Raw genomic sequence first — 15892 nt, forward strand, 5'->3', positions numbered from 1 at the left:
CTTCATCTCATGCCCACAAAGCTCCAAGTAGGGAACATCATGTGGGCCCTGAGCAGCCTAGGAAGGGCCTGAGCCAGGGGGATCCTGGGCAGGGCCTGAGCCTGTGATCAGAGCCGAGGGGGCCCCTGCCCAGGCCTAACGCCTCAGCCAGAGGAGGGAGCTTGGCAGGGGCAGAGTTGGCGATTAGAGGGAGCTGGGGGTCTCCTGACCAGGCCTAAAGCCCCAGCCAGATGCCTTAGGCCTGGGCAGGAGCTGATGGGAGGAAGCTGGGGATCCCCTGTCCAGGCCCCAAGGCTTTAGGCCTGGGCAGGAGCCGAGCTGGGGATTGGTGTGAACTACAGAGGAAACACCTTTTCTGACCACTCATTGGCTAAGCTCCCTGTATGCCACTGGTAATATTCTTAGTAACCTGGCTAATAAGAATCCAAGAAAGTGATCTAGGGTTTTTCCATCACACTCCTTGGAGAAAAAAATGAAGGTCCACTGCTGGAGGGCCAAGAAATGTCATATCCTGCCCTAGTTGTTTGGCTCAGTTGATAATGCTTCGGCCTGCCGACCACAGGGTCTGGGTTCAATTGTGACCAATGGCATGTACTTAGGTTGCAGGCTCCCCCCTGGCCGGGGCCCAGGTCAGGGCTCATACAGGAGGCAACCAATCAAAGTGTTCCTCTCACTGTGATGTTTCTCTCTGTCTTTCCCTTTCTCTTCCACATTCTCTAAAAATCAATGGAAACATGTCCCAGGCGAGGATTAAAAAAAAATAATAAAGAAAGAAATGTCATATCCTATGAAAGACACATCTTGAAAATGCCTAAAGAAAGTTGTCATTTTTTCATGGTGAAGGGACTGGAGTCCGTGTTGATGAAAACACCTTAGTGGCTGTGATGACTGGCAGTGGCTGCAGCAGTGGGGTGATGGGGCTGGTGCCTTCCCCTGATCAGCCTGGTCACCTCCCACAAAGGGAAGCCAGACTGTGGCTTAGGCCTGCTCCCCAAGGGGAGCAGGGAGCGGGCCTAAGCGGTCAGTAGGACATCCCCTGAGTGCTCCCAGTATGTGAGAGGGTGCAGGCTGGGCTGAGGGACCCCCCCTCCCCCAGTGCTGCTACAAAAAAGAAGGAACTGTTACCACTTGCAACAGCATGGATGGAACTGGAGAGCAATATGCTAAGTGAAATAAGTCAGTTAGAGAAAGATAAATATCACATGATCTCATTCATATGTGAATATGAATAAAATAAACTGATGAACAAAAATAGATCCAGAGACAAGATAACACTGAACATACCAACCAACCTCAGAGAGAAGGCAGGGAGGTGGCAGGGGGTGGGGGGTTAGAGATCAACCAAAGGACTTGTATGCATGCATATTAGCATTACCAATGGACACAGACACTGGGGCAGTGGGGGCTTGTCCGGGGGGGGGAGGGAGTGGCCGGAGAGGGGTGTCCATCGAAGAAAAAGGAGACATATGTAATACTTTAAACAATAGGAAGAAGCAAATATCAGCTTGTAGGAAACTTGGTAATGTGATGGTGTCACTGAGGACTCAGCTTTGACCTGAAAACCAGGGGCAAAGCCATTATTATTTGTGCTGCCAAGAAAAAGGGTATTCATGTCATAATATAACGTACTATTATATTGTATAGTTCTTTTTTAAACTCTGTAATAAAAACTGAAGTAATTTTCCAAAGAAAAATCATAGAATGATCAGATTATAAACTCTATAAGTAAATATATGCTGGAGACCTTCAAAAAAAATTTTTTTAAATTGATTTCAGAGAGGAAGGGAGAGGAAGAGATAGAAACATCAATGGCAAGAATCATTGATAGGCTGTCTCCTGCATGCCCCCTAGTGAGGATTGAGCCTGCAACCCAGGCATGTGCTTTACCGGGAATCAAACCGGGACTTCCTGGCTCATATGCTGACACTCAACCATTGAACCACACCGCCGGGCTCCCAGATCTTTTAAACAGACATCACTTACACAGAGATAGTCAATGGATTTCAGCTCATGGATTCAGTTCAAAGGAGTGGTAGGCAGTGTCTGAGATTTTGGAGCCATTAGCATTAATTAAAAGAGCATCAAGATTGATTTTCGAAGTCTGCTTTGGACCTAGGTGAAGGGAGTGATGGGATGCCATGCATTTGCTCTTCCTGGCTTGTGCTGAACTGCAGCCGTGCCCTTAAGGGCTACTGAACAGTGTGTGGGAATGTTTATTTCTCTATGAAACCATCAGAGAGTTCATACGTTTGAATTCTTGTGTTGGGGGGAGAAAGAGAAAGAAATAGATTCTGTGTTTCCTCCTTTGCTGTATCTTTAGTATTGGTTTGCCATTGGGAGCAACCACTCTCTTTTATTTGCTCTTTCTAACCTCCCATAAATTAGCAAACCGGTAACCAAACCTTTCAGGAATGTGTAAATAAAGTAAATATGGTCTGCATTCGGGCTCATGGGCTTTGGTATGAGTGAAATACCAGAGCATTGCCTCATGGGATTTGTCATTCTTTTGGAGGCTCTGGTCTTCATTTTGTATGTCCTCAGTTCTCAGGTATGTTCAAGACATGAGGAGGTGCTCACTAAAATGTGGTCCCTACAGACCTAAAGAAGCATGATCCCACAGATGATTAGCCATCTAGAATTGCCTCAGGGTTTAGGATTGTTTTACATAGAGGCGTAGGCAGCATAAAACAGTTGCGTGACATTGAGGGTCAAATCCTGAAAGTCATGAATATGTGATCCCCACTCCACAGATGAGAACACCAAAGCTCAGGGAGCCTATTGGAGGCAGAGCTGAGACTGCAGCCAGCCTGGTCCATGGGAATGCCACACAAACGCAAAAACACCTTATCCCTCTCTGCTGTCCCCACGAGCCTGCACTTGATCCTCCTCTCCCAAAGTTATTAGACTAACGAAACTGAAACTGGAGATGCTCAGAGACCACACTGAACAGACAACAGGCCTGAGGCATCATGCCTGATGCCAGTCTATGGGTGTAGGTGGGGTAGTCTATGGGGTTCTGTGCTTCTGTTGGCGTTCTCTGGTATTTAGGAGATAAAGCTGATCCCCAAACAAACACATTATGTAATTCACCTGAAGATTCTATTTATATATTTTGCTTTCAACTCAGCATCTCTATTCTTTGAGGTGACTAATAGGATTCACTTTACATTTGGGTAAGGGGAACGCGAGGGGAAGGGTACAAGAGGGCAGTTGGAATTGGTGAGGAACTCAAACCACATCATGATTTTAGAGAGCTGACATGTTTTTAAAATTTATAATTTACCTCCCAGTTAAAACAAGAACAAAGAGCTCCGAAGCAGCTCAGAGTATTAAAGCCCATCGATGTCAAAGCAGTTCAAACAGGATTTGCAAAAAGGAGAGCTGAGAAGCCATTTGGAAGGAAAAGCGATATAATAGCCTAGGATTTAGGAAGCCCTCTCGGTGTGCAGGAGCGTTTTCCTCAGTTGGCACTCCCTGATAACAGAGGCTTCCAGACAGGAGTCTGGTCAGCTCTGCTCTAATTGAAAGCGGAAACCCCCATCTGATCACAACAGTTTAGGTGCAGAGATTCCTCAAAAACATTTGTTCTGGGAAGAACAAAAGTGCCTACTGTCTCATGGTTGTAAATCACTGGCTTTGAAAACACTTTCTTCAGCCCGGTCCAGCCCAGGTAAAATGTTCACCATTCCTACATTTGTGGAGTCTAAATGAAGGAGGTTTAATCACAAAACCTGGGTTGCTTCTCTCATGCTCACAGACCCCCTTTCCTTAGAGAGAAGGTAGCTTTTGATTGAAAGAGCTGCTACTCATGTAAACAATTATGTGGGTGCCTAAATAATAAAATGTGATTGCTTTATAAAGTTAATGATGCCTTATTAATTCCACAAATATTTACGGAATGCATACGTTGAGCTAGCTGTGGGGCTGGCTACACCATCAACCAAAGGTCCCCATCTATCCTTGTGGAGTTTAAAATCTACTTGACAATAAGCAGATGATTCCTCAAATCTATGTGTAGTAATACACTGTAATGCAAGCTATCAAGGGAAGCCCTGGATGCTCTATGAGCTAATGGGGAGATGGGGTGGGGGTGGGTGTAAGGAGAAGCCATGGAAAGAAGTCTGGGAATATGGTAGTGGAGATAACAGCATGACAATGAATTATTCTTTAATATTTCACTTGTGGAGCTTTTGTCTTCCATCCTTCTACTGAGAGCCATCCAAGAGGTAGTCACCATGGCAGATACTTGACATAAAAGTTGAATAAGCCATATCCTCTGTCAAAGAAGAGGTTGCAGGGCCTACTGGACTCGAGAGCCTCGTGCCGAGGGTTCAAATCCTGGCTCTGCTACTTACCCGCTGGACAGCTGGGACAAGCAAGTTCATGAATCTCTGCTTCCTTTCCTCTTTAAAAAAACAAAATGTTATTGGCAGCCACTTCAGGGGTTGATAGGCTTGTAAGGGTTAAATGGATGAATATACACTGTGTCCTTAGAACAGTCCCTGGCCCATGAGAAGGGCTCTGTGTTTGCACACATATATGGATTGTGCAGCCTGGGGGGAGGGACAGTTATATAAACCACTAGCTGAGGGAAAAGACTACATAACTGCAGCTCATGTAGGTGCAAAGATTAGACAATCTATATAATAGAGAGATATGCTAATTAGCCAGAATGCGGTAATGGGTGGACCAGACAGGAGGAGGTTGTGTGCGCAGCATCGGGGGGCAGGGTGGCAGGGGCCTCTGGCCTCCGTTTGGGGAGGGCCTGATTGACAGCGGCCACTGCTGCTGAGGGGCAGGGAGGGAGGCAGGGCCAGACTGGAGGGAAGGGTGAGTGGCACCACACAATTTTGAATTGCGCGCTGCGCTCCTAGTGTATCTATAAAAGGCTCAGTTTTGCAGAGCCATGCAAAGAGAGCTCTGTTCTTTGATCCAGCATCTCCTGACTTCCTCAACCTCCCCAGCTGCTGTAGCTGCTGCATGTACCCAGTGAGAGTTATCAGGGAAGGAGCATGAAGTGGCCTGCAGGGAACACCCCTTAAATATTTATTGAGTGAACAGAGGATGAGGGCTCAGGAGTCACCTGGCCCAGCTCAGCCAAATCCAGCTCAGGCTGGCTCAGAGAGCAGGGCAACTCGAGAAAGGAGGAATTCGTGTTTAAACACAATGTAAAGCACTCACTCAAAGAGCAGGAGGTGGCCTCAACTGCAACGACATCCAATGTGCCAACCTGTTCTCGGATTTTCAAATTATTATTATTATTATTTTAATTTATTGATTTCTTTTACAGAGAGGAAGGGAGAGAGATAGATAGTCAGAAACATCAATGAGAGACAAACATCGATCAGCTGCCCCCTGCACACCCTCCAATGGGGATGTGCCCACAACCAAGGTACATGCCCTTGACCAGAATCGAACCTGGGACCTTTCAGTCTACAGGCCGACGCTCTAGCCACTGAGCCAAACCTGTCAGGCTCAAATTATTTTTTATTGCTTCTGTGTTTTGCCAACCCAACCCTTCCCATACTGCACTTTTAATGTTTGCATCTATTTTCATCTATTCATTCATTTGGCAAAAATGTATCCAGTGAATCAGTGCTACCTGCCAAGCACTGTGCTGGGCAATTGGGCGTCCAAGTGGGTGCCTTCCATTCCCTGCATGCATGGTTATCTCCAGTACTCAACAAAGACAGGGAGGTGTGTGACACAGGACAAGAGCATGGCCTCTGCCACAGAAAGCAGCACAGGATTCCGTGGGAGGGAGCACAGCGCAGTCTCTGATTCCCGATCTGTAAGAAATTGTAACTCTTTCAATGCCTATTTCCCAGGGATGTGAAAGCACAGAGTAAACTCAGGCTTAGAGTCTTCAATTTTTAAATAAAGCAGCAACTTCAACCTTCTCCATCTAATGGCACACATAAATTAATTACTAAAATTCTGGGACACACCAAAAATATATATTGTATTTCTGCTGATCTGACAAAAACTTTTATTGTATTATGCCTATGTGGTATAATTTTGATTCATTCATACTGGTGGCTATTGTTGAATTGGCTGTTGTCATTTTTTTTTATTTGAAAATCTAAGTGGAAAGAGGTCTGTGCCCTCGAATAAATTAGTTAGGTGCTGTATGTTTTAAAAATTCTTGGGGCACAATGATTGAAAATCACTGAAAGAATTTCAGAGAGGTGTTTGGGAGCTTTGAAAGAAATTGATAAAGTTTGCAGAAAGAGGTAAGCAAACTAAGGAACAATTATAACCCTTTCTTGGTTTCAGATTTCTCCCTTTGAATAATTACATGTAGAATTAATTCTAGGCAAAGTGTTTCTAACACTGTCTGGCTGAAAAGAAAAAAAAACAATTTCTATTGCCATGTGAAATAATTTAAAGGTTAAAAAGCTAATTGTGCTCAATTGGGTCTATAGAAATTTGGCATGGGCACGACTTGGCTACAGAGAGAGCTATAAAACAAAACCAAAGATAGGTATAGCATTCTAAATACAAACCTGGCAAAAATAAATATTTTAATGAGAAAAGGATAGCAATTATGATGAAAGAAAATAAATATAGAAGAAGCTAAAGTCAGAGAAAAACTATTTTTCAAATATTTAGTGTAGATCCCATTTCAAATTAATTTAACTCCTTCTATGAATATGGAACCAGGGATTTAGCTGTGCTAGGAGCAGGTGGAACAGATGTAGCTCTGCCTTCAAGGCTCTGGCACTCACGCAAAACACTCTTAGCAGACAGATGACAACCAGCATCCATTCCCCATCAATTTCCAAATGATTCTGTAATGTCTCACTTTGTTGGAATAGGTCAATCCCCAAACTTCTATTTATCTGTCTATATATCTGTCTATCTGTCTATCTATCTGTCTGTCTATCTATTCATTCATGAATTCTTTGCTAAACATCTACCATGTGCCACCCTATTATGTACATTTTTGAAGCACCCTAGATTCCTTTACAGTACTTATCTCAATGGTAACATACTACTTATTAGTGTAATCACCTTTATTCTGTAAGGAATATGAGGGCAAATATTCTAACTTGGGGTCTGCAAAAAAAATTGCAGAATGAACAAATAGATGAACTAATAGATGAGTGAAGAAATGGATGGGTAAATAGAAAGCAGTAATATAGCTTAGTAAGTACAATAAGAAAAACTTTAAAAATGGCTAATCTTATCTAATAAAGATGGAATATGCAAATTGACCATCACTTTGTGACAAAGATGGCAATACCCACAGCCAATGAGGAGGGAATATGCAAACTGATGCAACAGAGATGGCGGCGGCCGGGCTGGGACACTTGTGTGGTCACCATGGTGACGACACAGGAGTTCCACCCCACCACGGCCACTCTGGGCCTCTGGGCAGTGTGCAAAGGTAGAAAGTGGCTCCAGGCCAGAGCGAAGGCAGAAAGGCAGCTCCAGGCCGGAACGAAGACAGAAAAGCAACTCTGGGCTGGAGTAAAGGTGGAAAGGCGGCTCTGGCCAGAGCAAAGGCAGTGTTGGCCACCAGGGGAAGGAAGGCCTATTCTTACACGAATCTTGATGCGTCAGGCCTCTAGTGGATTATAAATGGTTAGCTGAACATAAAGGATCTCCTAAGTGTGCTGAGCTGTTAGAGAGATGGTCGTCATGCTCTAAGGACAATAAGCCATGAGGAAATACTAGAATTATATTCTCAACCCTTCTCCTTCCTTATTGTGTACAGATCCATGGAATACAGGGAAATAATAACAGCTATTATTTACTACCAGCATGTATTCTTAAAAGCATTTCTTATTTGCTAGCTAATTTAATTTTCACAGCAGAGTCTATGAAGTGGGGTTACTATTAACCCTCATTGCATGTAAGGAAAATGACCAACAGAGAGGTGAGGTAACTTGGCCCAGATCTTACCATGGGCAGTTGACACATACAGCGTTCAAACCCAGATAAAACTGCTCCAAATTTTTCTCTGGGAAAGGCAGATTCTATTCTGAAGAACTCCTGATGAACCGTGAATTTAATGCCGTGTATCTAGTATAAGATTCCTATTTGGAACTGTCCTTATTAGGAAATATTGTCATTCTTAGTTCAAATTCAACCATGATTTCTAGATGAAAAATGTGTTTTCATTGGTTCAATTTACCATTTTCAGCTCAGACTTCTTATCTGTGATGCAATGAAGCAAACTAACATCTCACTATTTTCCCGAAAGAGAGAGCTCAGCACTGATTCTCAATATCAGACTGCTAACACAGATACAGCCCACACTCTTGGCTTAACGTGTGTGTGTGTGTGTGTGTGCGCGCGCACGCATATGCACGCATGCACATGTATGCATACACTGAGGTCACACATGTGGGACAGACAGAATACCAGTTCCAAATGATGGAAGGCAGCTGAACAGTGAGGAGGAGAAAAATACAGCTGAGGAGATGGGACATTCTGAATTTGGGGTTGATTCAGGGAGTCAGATGCAGGGGTGAGGGAGATGGTATTTCTCTGGTGAGTCGACAGTATTTTAAGAGCAAGAAACAAGAAGGGCATTATAGGAGAAGAAAGCTTCATTTCATGAGATGGCAAGTGGGAAAGTTGGTGTCTGATTATCTAGAATAGCCAATAGCTTTTGAATCAAGGGGCTTACCTTTTAGTATCAACAAAAGAAGCAGGGAGTGAGCCTACACAGAAGAACAAGCGTTCATGGAGAAAGAAAGGCAAGGTGAAATTTTTAGTGTGAGGGCCCAGGGTCATGGGGTAACTGCATTGGGAAAGCCAATAGTTTAGGAACCAAAAGGACACAGGGTCCCCCAGGTCACCTACTATATAAGGCCACCCTACCAAGGCTGGGAGTCATAGGGAATCTACCTAATACATGGAAACAAAGACAACGAGGCAGCCAAAATAAGAGACAAAGAAACAAGCCCCAAATGAAGGGACAAAGAATTCTCAAGTTATCTAAAAACCTGGAGACAAGATGAGAAAATAACAAAAGAAGGTAAATTAAATTCCCCAAAAGGAAATCTAACAAAGCACATTAAGGAATAAAGTAACATTGTTGCTGAACTAAAAACAAGCCATTCAGACTTGTTTTCTAGGAACCCAAAGTTAGGGTATTTCCTCCTCAATGCCAATGACTCTCCTTCGGGTGGTGATGACCAACCATTTTGGAGGTGGTTCTTGCAAGGAAACCCATGGACCTTTATTCCATCCTGTAATTATGTGTTTAATTATTGCACCACCTAGAAGGTGAGCTCTTGGAAAGAAGTTGGTCACTTACTCCTCGTTGAGACTGATGAGTGCACACACTGAGTAGACAGACAGTGACTACATGTTGAATACAAAGACAGGTAATTGGTATCAAGATAAATGCAGTGTTTCATTCAGGTTTAAGAGTGAATAAAAAGGAAAAATTGGAGAGAGGTGAGCAGGAGAACTTTCTCTTCTTTATTTTTCCTGGGAAATGAGAATGTTCTGCTGCCTGAATTGAAGAACTGGTGAAGAGCCTGGTGAGCCACCTCTAAGAGGTGACCTTTCACATCACATCATGGGTGTCATAGATGCTTATTCCAACAATCTTCCGGTAGATGGCAGTAAGCCGTCTTGGTCTATACAATCAGTTTATTACAACAGCTTTCTAACAGATGGAGATTAAAGTGTCTTGAGGGAGAGGTACTTTTTTCTAATTCCCATAGAGACTCCATATGTGCTAACTGCAGTGCCCAGGGCATCAATTCAGACATACCCTTGTTCAAATTCTAATTCTACTGGTTACTAGCAGCAAGGTCTTAGAAAAAGTAGTATCACTCCAAACTCAGATTCTTTATTTAGAAAAAATGTTTGATGACAGTTCCCTTCTCATAGAGAGGTATCAAGAAGTCATTAAGACTATATAAGTAAAATATTCAGCATGGCTAATTGGGGAAAAAAATAAAACCTAAATGTTATTTGATATCATTAGTATTATCACTATCATTACTATTGTTAAATGGTGCTAAAACCCTCATTGATTTGCATTTTCCAAACTAAGAAGGCAAATTATTCTCAAAAAAGTAGAGTATGCAGATCGAGCTTGAAAATGTAACAATTATTTCAAACTAATAAGATACATTTTATATTTTAAATGCTTCAAAAACACTTTGTGTATTCCAAGACTTGGCATATAGACAGCTAAAAATAACTTCTATATTTTGGTCTTGGGTGAAGAGCAATTAGTGATCTTAAAAAATAGCTGTATTTAACTGCACCTCACAAATAAAGTGCAACAAATAATATATTTATTATATTACAGTACGTTATTTACAAACTTTTTTCTTACATTCTTGAGATGCACTCTGAGAAATAATGTTTAGTTTAGTATTTAGCACCTAACTTGTTCTTTCTCCGTTTCTTTGGCATCTCCTAAACAACAAACAACCTTTCCAAGTGCTGATCCTTGAGTAATTGTTCTTCGTCAATGTTTTGTCAACTTGTCAATTGCTCACACACAGTTTGTGAACATTCTCATTGCACAGTTGTCTACACATGGTCTGATGGAGAAACCATTCCTTGGGAATGCCATTGAACATGGAGCCCCATTGGAGTAAGCTCTGTCTACACCTAAGGAGAAAGAGAGTTCATGGAAGATTTACTACCGCCACTTCGTCAGAGTTTCTTCCAATACAGAACACTGACCAGTGTAGAGACATAAATGAATGCTGCCTTCAATAGTTAATTCCAAGCTCTAGACGTTTCCTTAAGGAAGGGTTGATAAAATTACTAGCTCCTACCTCCAGCAAGGTACCTACTTTTCACTAACAATACTCATTAGGCTATTTCACTTGAGCTGGTTTTTGTCTTAAACTTTCTGATAAGGCTTCTCTCTTTTATAATCTTACTTTTTAAGTTCCAATAGTACTCTCTTGTCAAACTGTATCTTTTTCCTTCGCCTTCCTTATCAGATATTCCAGCTAATTAACCTTCCTTTCCATTCTTTTTCTTCCTCCCATCTTCATCATCACTCAGTTACCATCAGGTACCTTCTGATAATCTCGTTTGCTCCCAGTGGGCCACTGATATAAGGGCAAGGAATACAAACACTTAATTTGGGAAGAGGACAAAAAAAATCCTAATAATGTTGAAATAAAACAAAATCATTTCCTGCTCTATGTATCATCTGTATTTAATTTAGGCTGTGGTAAATAGAGAAGTGTGGACAACTAGAGTCCATTGATAAAGTACAAAACCTTTTAGGCAATAGATTAAACCCCAATGAGCCAGACTCCACCAAGTTAGAGCCTAACCTACTTCACATGGTAGTCACGCTTTTCTCTTATAAATGCTGTGATTAAAAACAGAAAGGATTGATTAGGTAGTTTCCAAGAAAGGATTGATCGTGCCCTTTAAATAGGAATGCTTTACTTACTTAAAAACAAAGAAAAACTAGGGAGAATGAATAAAAGGAGGTAGATTCTGGTTAAAAGAGGCAAACTCATAATCAAAGCAAACAGGAATTTTTCTGTCTGGATATGTCCAGGGTTGTAGCTGACCATGCGGGCTTTGGAGCCATAGTTCCAAGTTTAAATCTCCTAGTTGCTGTGATTTTGGCCTTGATCTCTCTAAGTCTCAGTTTCCTTGCTTGTACAATGGGATGGTAATAACATCTACTTCAAGGACTGTCATGAAAATAAGTAGAATGTAGGTAATTACTATGAGAACCACTCAGGATGGCTTGTAGAGGATCACACTATCTCAGAAAATGGACAGCATCCAGTCTGGAACCAGGGCTTCTTTCAGCACTTTTTAGCAATTCTACAGATAGAATGAGCTGTTCCTTAAGGCTCTTTCCATCCCCCAATTTTGTTATTGTATGAAGAAACCAAGCATTTGAAGATTCCTTGAACACTGAAATGGAATATGTAAAATCAATAGGCTAATTATAAATACCTTCACCTTTTTAATAAAGTACATCTCTAAAGAATGACTTCTAAGTTACTATGACATTCTCAAACTTTAATTTTTTTAAAAAAATGCTATGATTTGAAAATCTCTCTTCCCTTTCTCTATTTCTGTCTACTTTCCTGCTTACCAACTTGATTTAGAAAAAACTCAGTTTATAGTACTGAAAATTCTAGGTTGACTGTGGAATTAGCTCATTCGTCCTAACTCTTGACTCCATCACTGTAATAGAATTATGTAAACACACACTTTACTAATGTAGCCAAACCATTCCTTCGACTATCAAGCAGAAAAGGATGGAACTGAGCTGCATCGCCTTTCTCTGGCTGTCTTCCTCAGTTCACACAACTATAGGCAGTAGGCAATACATCAGGCATTAGGGGGAAAAGGGGGAAATGGTGCAGCCTCTTTGCAAGAAACTGATAGCTCCTCAAAAGGTTAAACATAGAGTTACCATGCGACTCAGCGATACCATTATATCTACATGAGAAATTAAAGCATATGCCCACACTCAAGCTCATACATGTGCATTCTTAGCAGCATTATTCATAATAGCCACAAAGTGGAAACAACCCAAATGAAAAGTGTATAAAATTGAAGAGTGTATAAAAGTGGCATAACCATACAATGGGATAATGTTTGGTCACAAAAAAAGAATACATTATTAGGATGCATACTACAACATGGATGAACCTTGAAGACACTATGCTAAATGAAAGAAGTCAATCACAAAAGACCACAGTATGATTCCCTTTATGAAATGTTCAGAACAGGCAGATCTACATCTACAGAGGCAGAAAGTAGATAAATGGTTGCTAGGGGCTGGGGGAAGGAAAATAACTGCCAATGGGTGGGGGGGGGGGCGGTGAAGAAAATGTTTGAAAATTGATTGTGGTGATGGTTGCATAGTTCCATGAATACAGTAAAACCACTAAATTGTGTCCTTTAAATCGGTGCATTGTATAATTCCTTGAGACAGCTGGTATGTAAGAGAAACTACAAAGGGAAAAAATACCCCTGAAGAGTGTGCACAATGGGAGATACACAGCCCCTGATAAGTGGTCGCCTTGCAGAGCAATGGATCTCAGGATACACTGCTCGATGGCCCCGGTGCCTGCACCAGATCTGACTCCACATCTCACCTGCTCAGGTTCATCGGGATAGAGTTGTCTTGGAAGGTGAGGTTCCCCTGCTGGGACTTGGTGCTTCAACTCAATAACACCAGTCATTCCATTCTGAGTGCCCCCATGTCTTTGCTCATAACACTCCTTTTCAACACCCATCTGAGAGAATGCCTAATCCTATACCAACACTGTGCTCAGATCCTCTCTGTGATTCCTTTCCCGACCCTTAGGCCCACTCTGAGGAAAGAGGAATGCATCCAGTATATTCGAAACCAGAGTTGGTACATCTTACTGGCTTACTCAGCTTTCTCCTACACTAACCCTCTGCTCTACACATACTTCTATTATTTTATTTCTCAGTACAATTATTGCTCAGTAGTCTGTCCTCCTTAGTCAAAGATAAACCCTTGAAGTAGCTCTTTCTTGTACCCTTCACACTGCCCACAGCACATAGCAGTGCATGTCTGTAATTAAAGAAGCTGATCGCCACAGCAACCTTAACAGGCAGATGTTCTTGCCTTATGCATGAAGATGTTGAATCTCTGAGGGGGCTGGCAATGCTGGAGCCCCATAGCTAGTGAGCGTGGCAAGCAGGACTGAAGTTCAGCATAGCAACCTCAAATCCCAGCTCCTCTCCACGCCCTCATCAGAACTGAAGACATCTCAACTAGATCTCCACCGGAGATGAAAGTGCTTCCCAGTTATGCCTGCCACAGACTCCTCTGGGAGGAAAGTATAGTCTAAGCAGGTGTGTGCTCTTAGGCAAGAGGCACTGCTCACTCATCTTTGTCCCTCCCTATCTCATTGTTCTCAGTTCTCAGCTCCCCAGCTTGGTGAACCTTCTCGCCAACTAGTGCCAGGAAAAAACTCTGCCACCCATCACGTGGTCCTCCCTCACAGTAATGAAGGTCCACAGCTTCCTTTCATGTGTCCATAGTCAAGTGGGAAAGATACCCGGAGTCTGGTAAACACCATTCACTTTTTTTCACCCTGATGTTAGAGCTTATCAACTGATTGGGTAAATCTTAGGAATAAAGTCTATGTACCACACAAGCCCAACATTATCATGAAAACAAACAAAACCCCCCGCTATATTATATTTAATCAGTCCTCTCAACTTTACTTCTTTTTTTCTTCCTTAAAATTTCTCATTTTTTTTTTTAAACTGAAAAACTCCAAATTGCTCTAGATATTTTTTTTTGAACCCAAACGTGGCTGGAGCAATTTCATTTATATTTATAGCTAAATTCCAACTGCATATACTCTGCACATGATTAATTCACAGATGAAGGCCTCTGAAGTTTGAATGTCTGAGTAAGTACAAAGCAGGGCAGAGTTTAAAACTGGTAGCTGAAGCCAATAATTTGAATTTATAAAAAAAAAATCAGAACTCACTGTCTCTGGTTTAAAAATTTATGATCCCTTAGAAAACTACTTTTTTATGTAGAAAAGGAAAATATTAATCCTATGCTAACTAGACTGTGGCAAGAAGCCAAACCTCAGCTGCAAACCTGACTTCTTCATATCTTCCCTTGGCATAACCCTAGTAGGAATGCTACCCAGAACGCTCTACGTCAAGAGGTGACAACAGTATGCGGCCTTCAGGGTCAGATGAGGTAAGAATGGCAGGTCTGGCTAGATTCACGTGGAGAATGAAATGCTTCCATTCCTCGTGAGGAAGTATGACTTTGTCCAAAATGTTCCCTGTAAAATATATGGCCAACATCTAATTGCTCTAAGGTGTTACAAACTTTTCACTTTCCTTAGGTTACTGAACACACAGACAGGTTGGCATATATATTTAACATAGGAAATGGCATGCCATAGTTAAAAAAAAAAAAAAAAGGAGCTGTTAGGGCACTTGCATCTCCAGAAAACTCCTCATTAGCCACTGTATCCTAAGAATGCTATAAGGGCTGCCTTCTTTTCTCAAGTAAAGAAAGAGTAATTTATTTTGTATGTTAGCAATACACCCCAAAGCTTCTGAAACTAACGAACCTTGAAGAAACAAAATACCCTCTTCAGAACTTAAAAGCCACTTAAACAGATTGGAACTATTCCAGCACCAAGAACTAGAATGTCACGTTGGAGCCTGAAAACAGTGCTTTGTTGCTGAGGGAGAAACTCGGAACCATTCTGAATGTCTGATGGCCAGGCTTACCCTGGTCCTCACGGAGCCTCCCACCCACCCTGGGGGCTGAGGGTGGGACCGGCAGCACAGACACAGGCCCATCCCAAAGGAGATGCTGAGACGCTGGGGTCATCCAGCCAGACCCCCACACCTCTGTGGGCCTCGGGAAAGGAGGAAGAGCTTGAATGAAGCCACACCCCAACTACAGCAGGTGTGAAGAGGGAGCCTGGGAGCTCCCACTTTTCAAGGGAACAGGGCTACTCCGGTGGCACTTGATTATATTCAGCAGTTCGCACAGCTCCCCGAGGACACGGTTTTTGTTTTTAGAGGAGCCTCCATTTGCTGCCTGTCGTGCAGGGAACACTCGGGAGGAGCTATTAGCAGTCACTTGTTTCAGTAAACATTGAATGTAACACATGCCTCTCAAGTAATGTGTATCCAAACATACAATTTACAAATAATTAACATCATGTTAATTAGTCACATTAATTTATGCCACTTTGTGGAATTATTTCCTCGGAGTGTTTAGGAATGCTGCCAGGAGCTCGAGCCAAGCAGTGTGAAAATGTGCTTGAAGTTAGCTGCTGGGAGTGGCTGTGAACGCAGCCGGAGCAAGCTGTTGCGGGCCCTGCAACTGAAGCTCCCCCGTCTCCCAGCTGCCCTGCCTGGTGCAATGTGGTTGCACGGGATATCCAGCTAGCCGATCCCC

General features: G+C 42.4%; 1 protein-coding gene across 8 annotated transcripts in view; it reads right to left on the reverse strand.

Moving 5' to 3' along the window:
* The window catches only part of LDB2 (LIM domain binding 2), a 331993-nt gene that overhangs the window by 97217 nt on the left and 218884 nt on the right, over window positions 1–15892 (reverse strand). The gene's annotated exons all lie outside the window — the stretch shown is intronic.

This window comes from Myotis davidii, unplaced genomic scaffold (assembly GCF_000327345.1).
Source record: "Myotis davidii unplaced genomic scaffold, ASM32734v1 scaffold204, whole genome shotgun sequence".
NCBI classification, from domain to species: domain Eukaryota; kingdom Metazoa; phylum Chordata; class Mammalia; order Chiroptera; family Vespertilionidae; genus Myotis; species Myotis davidii.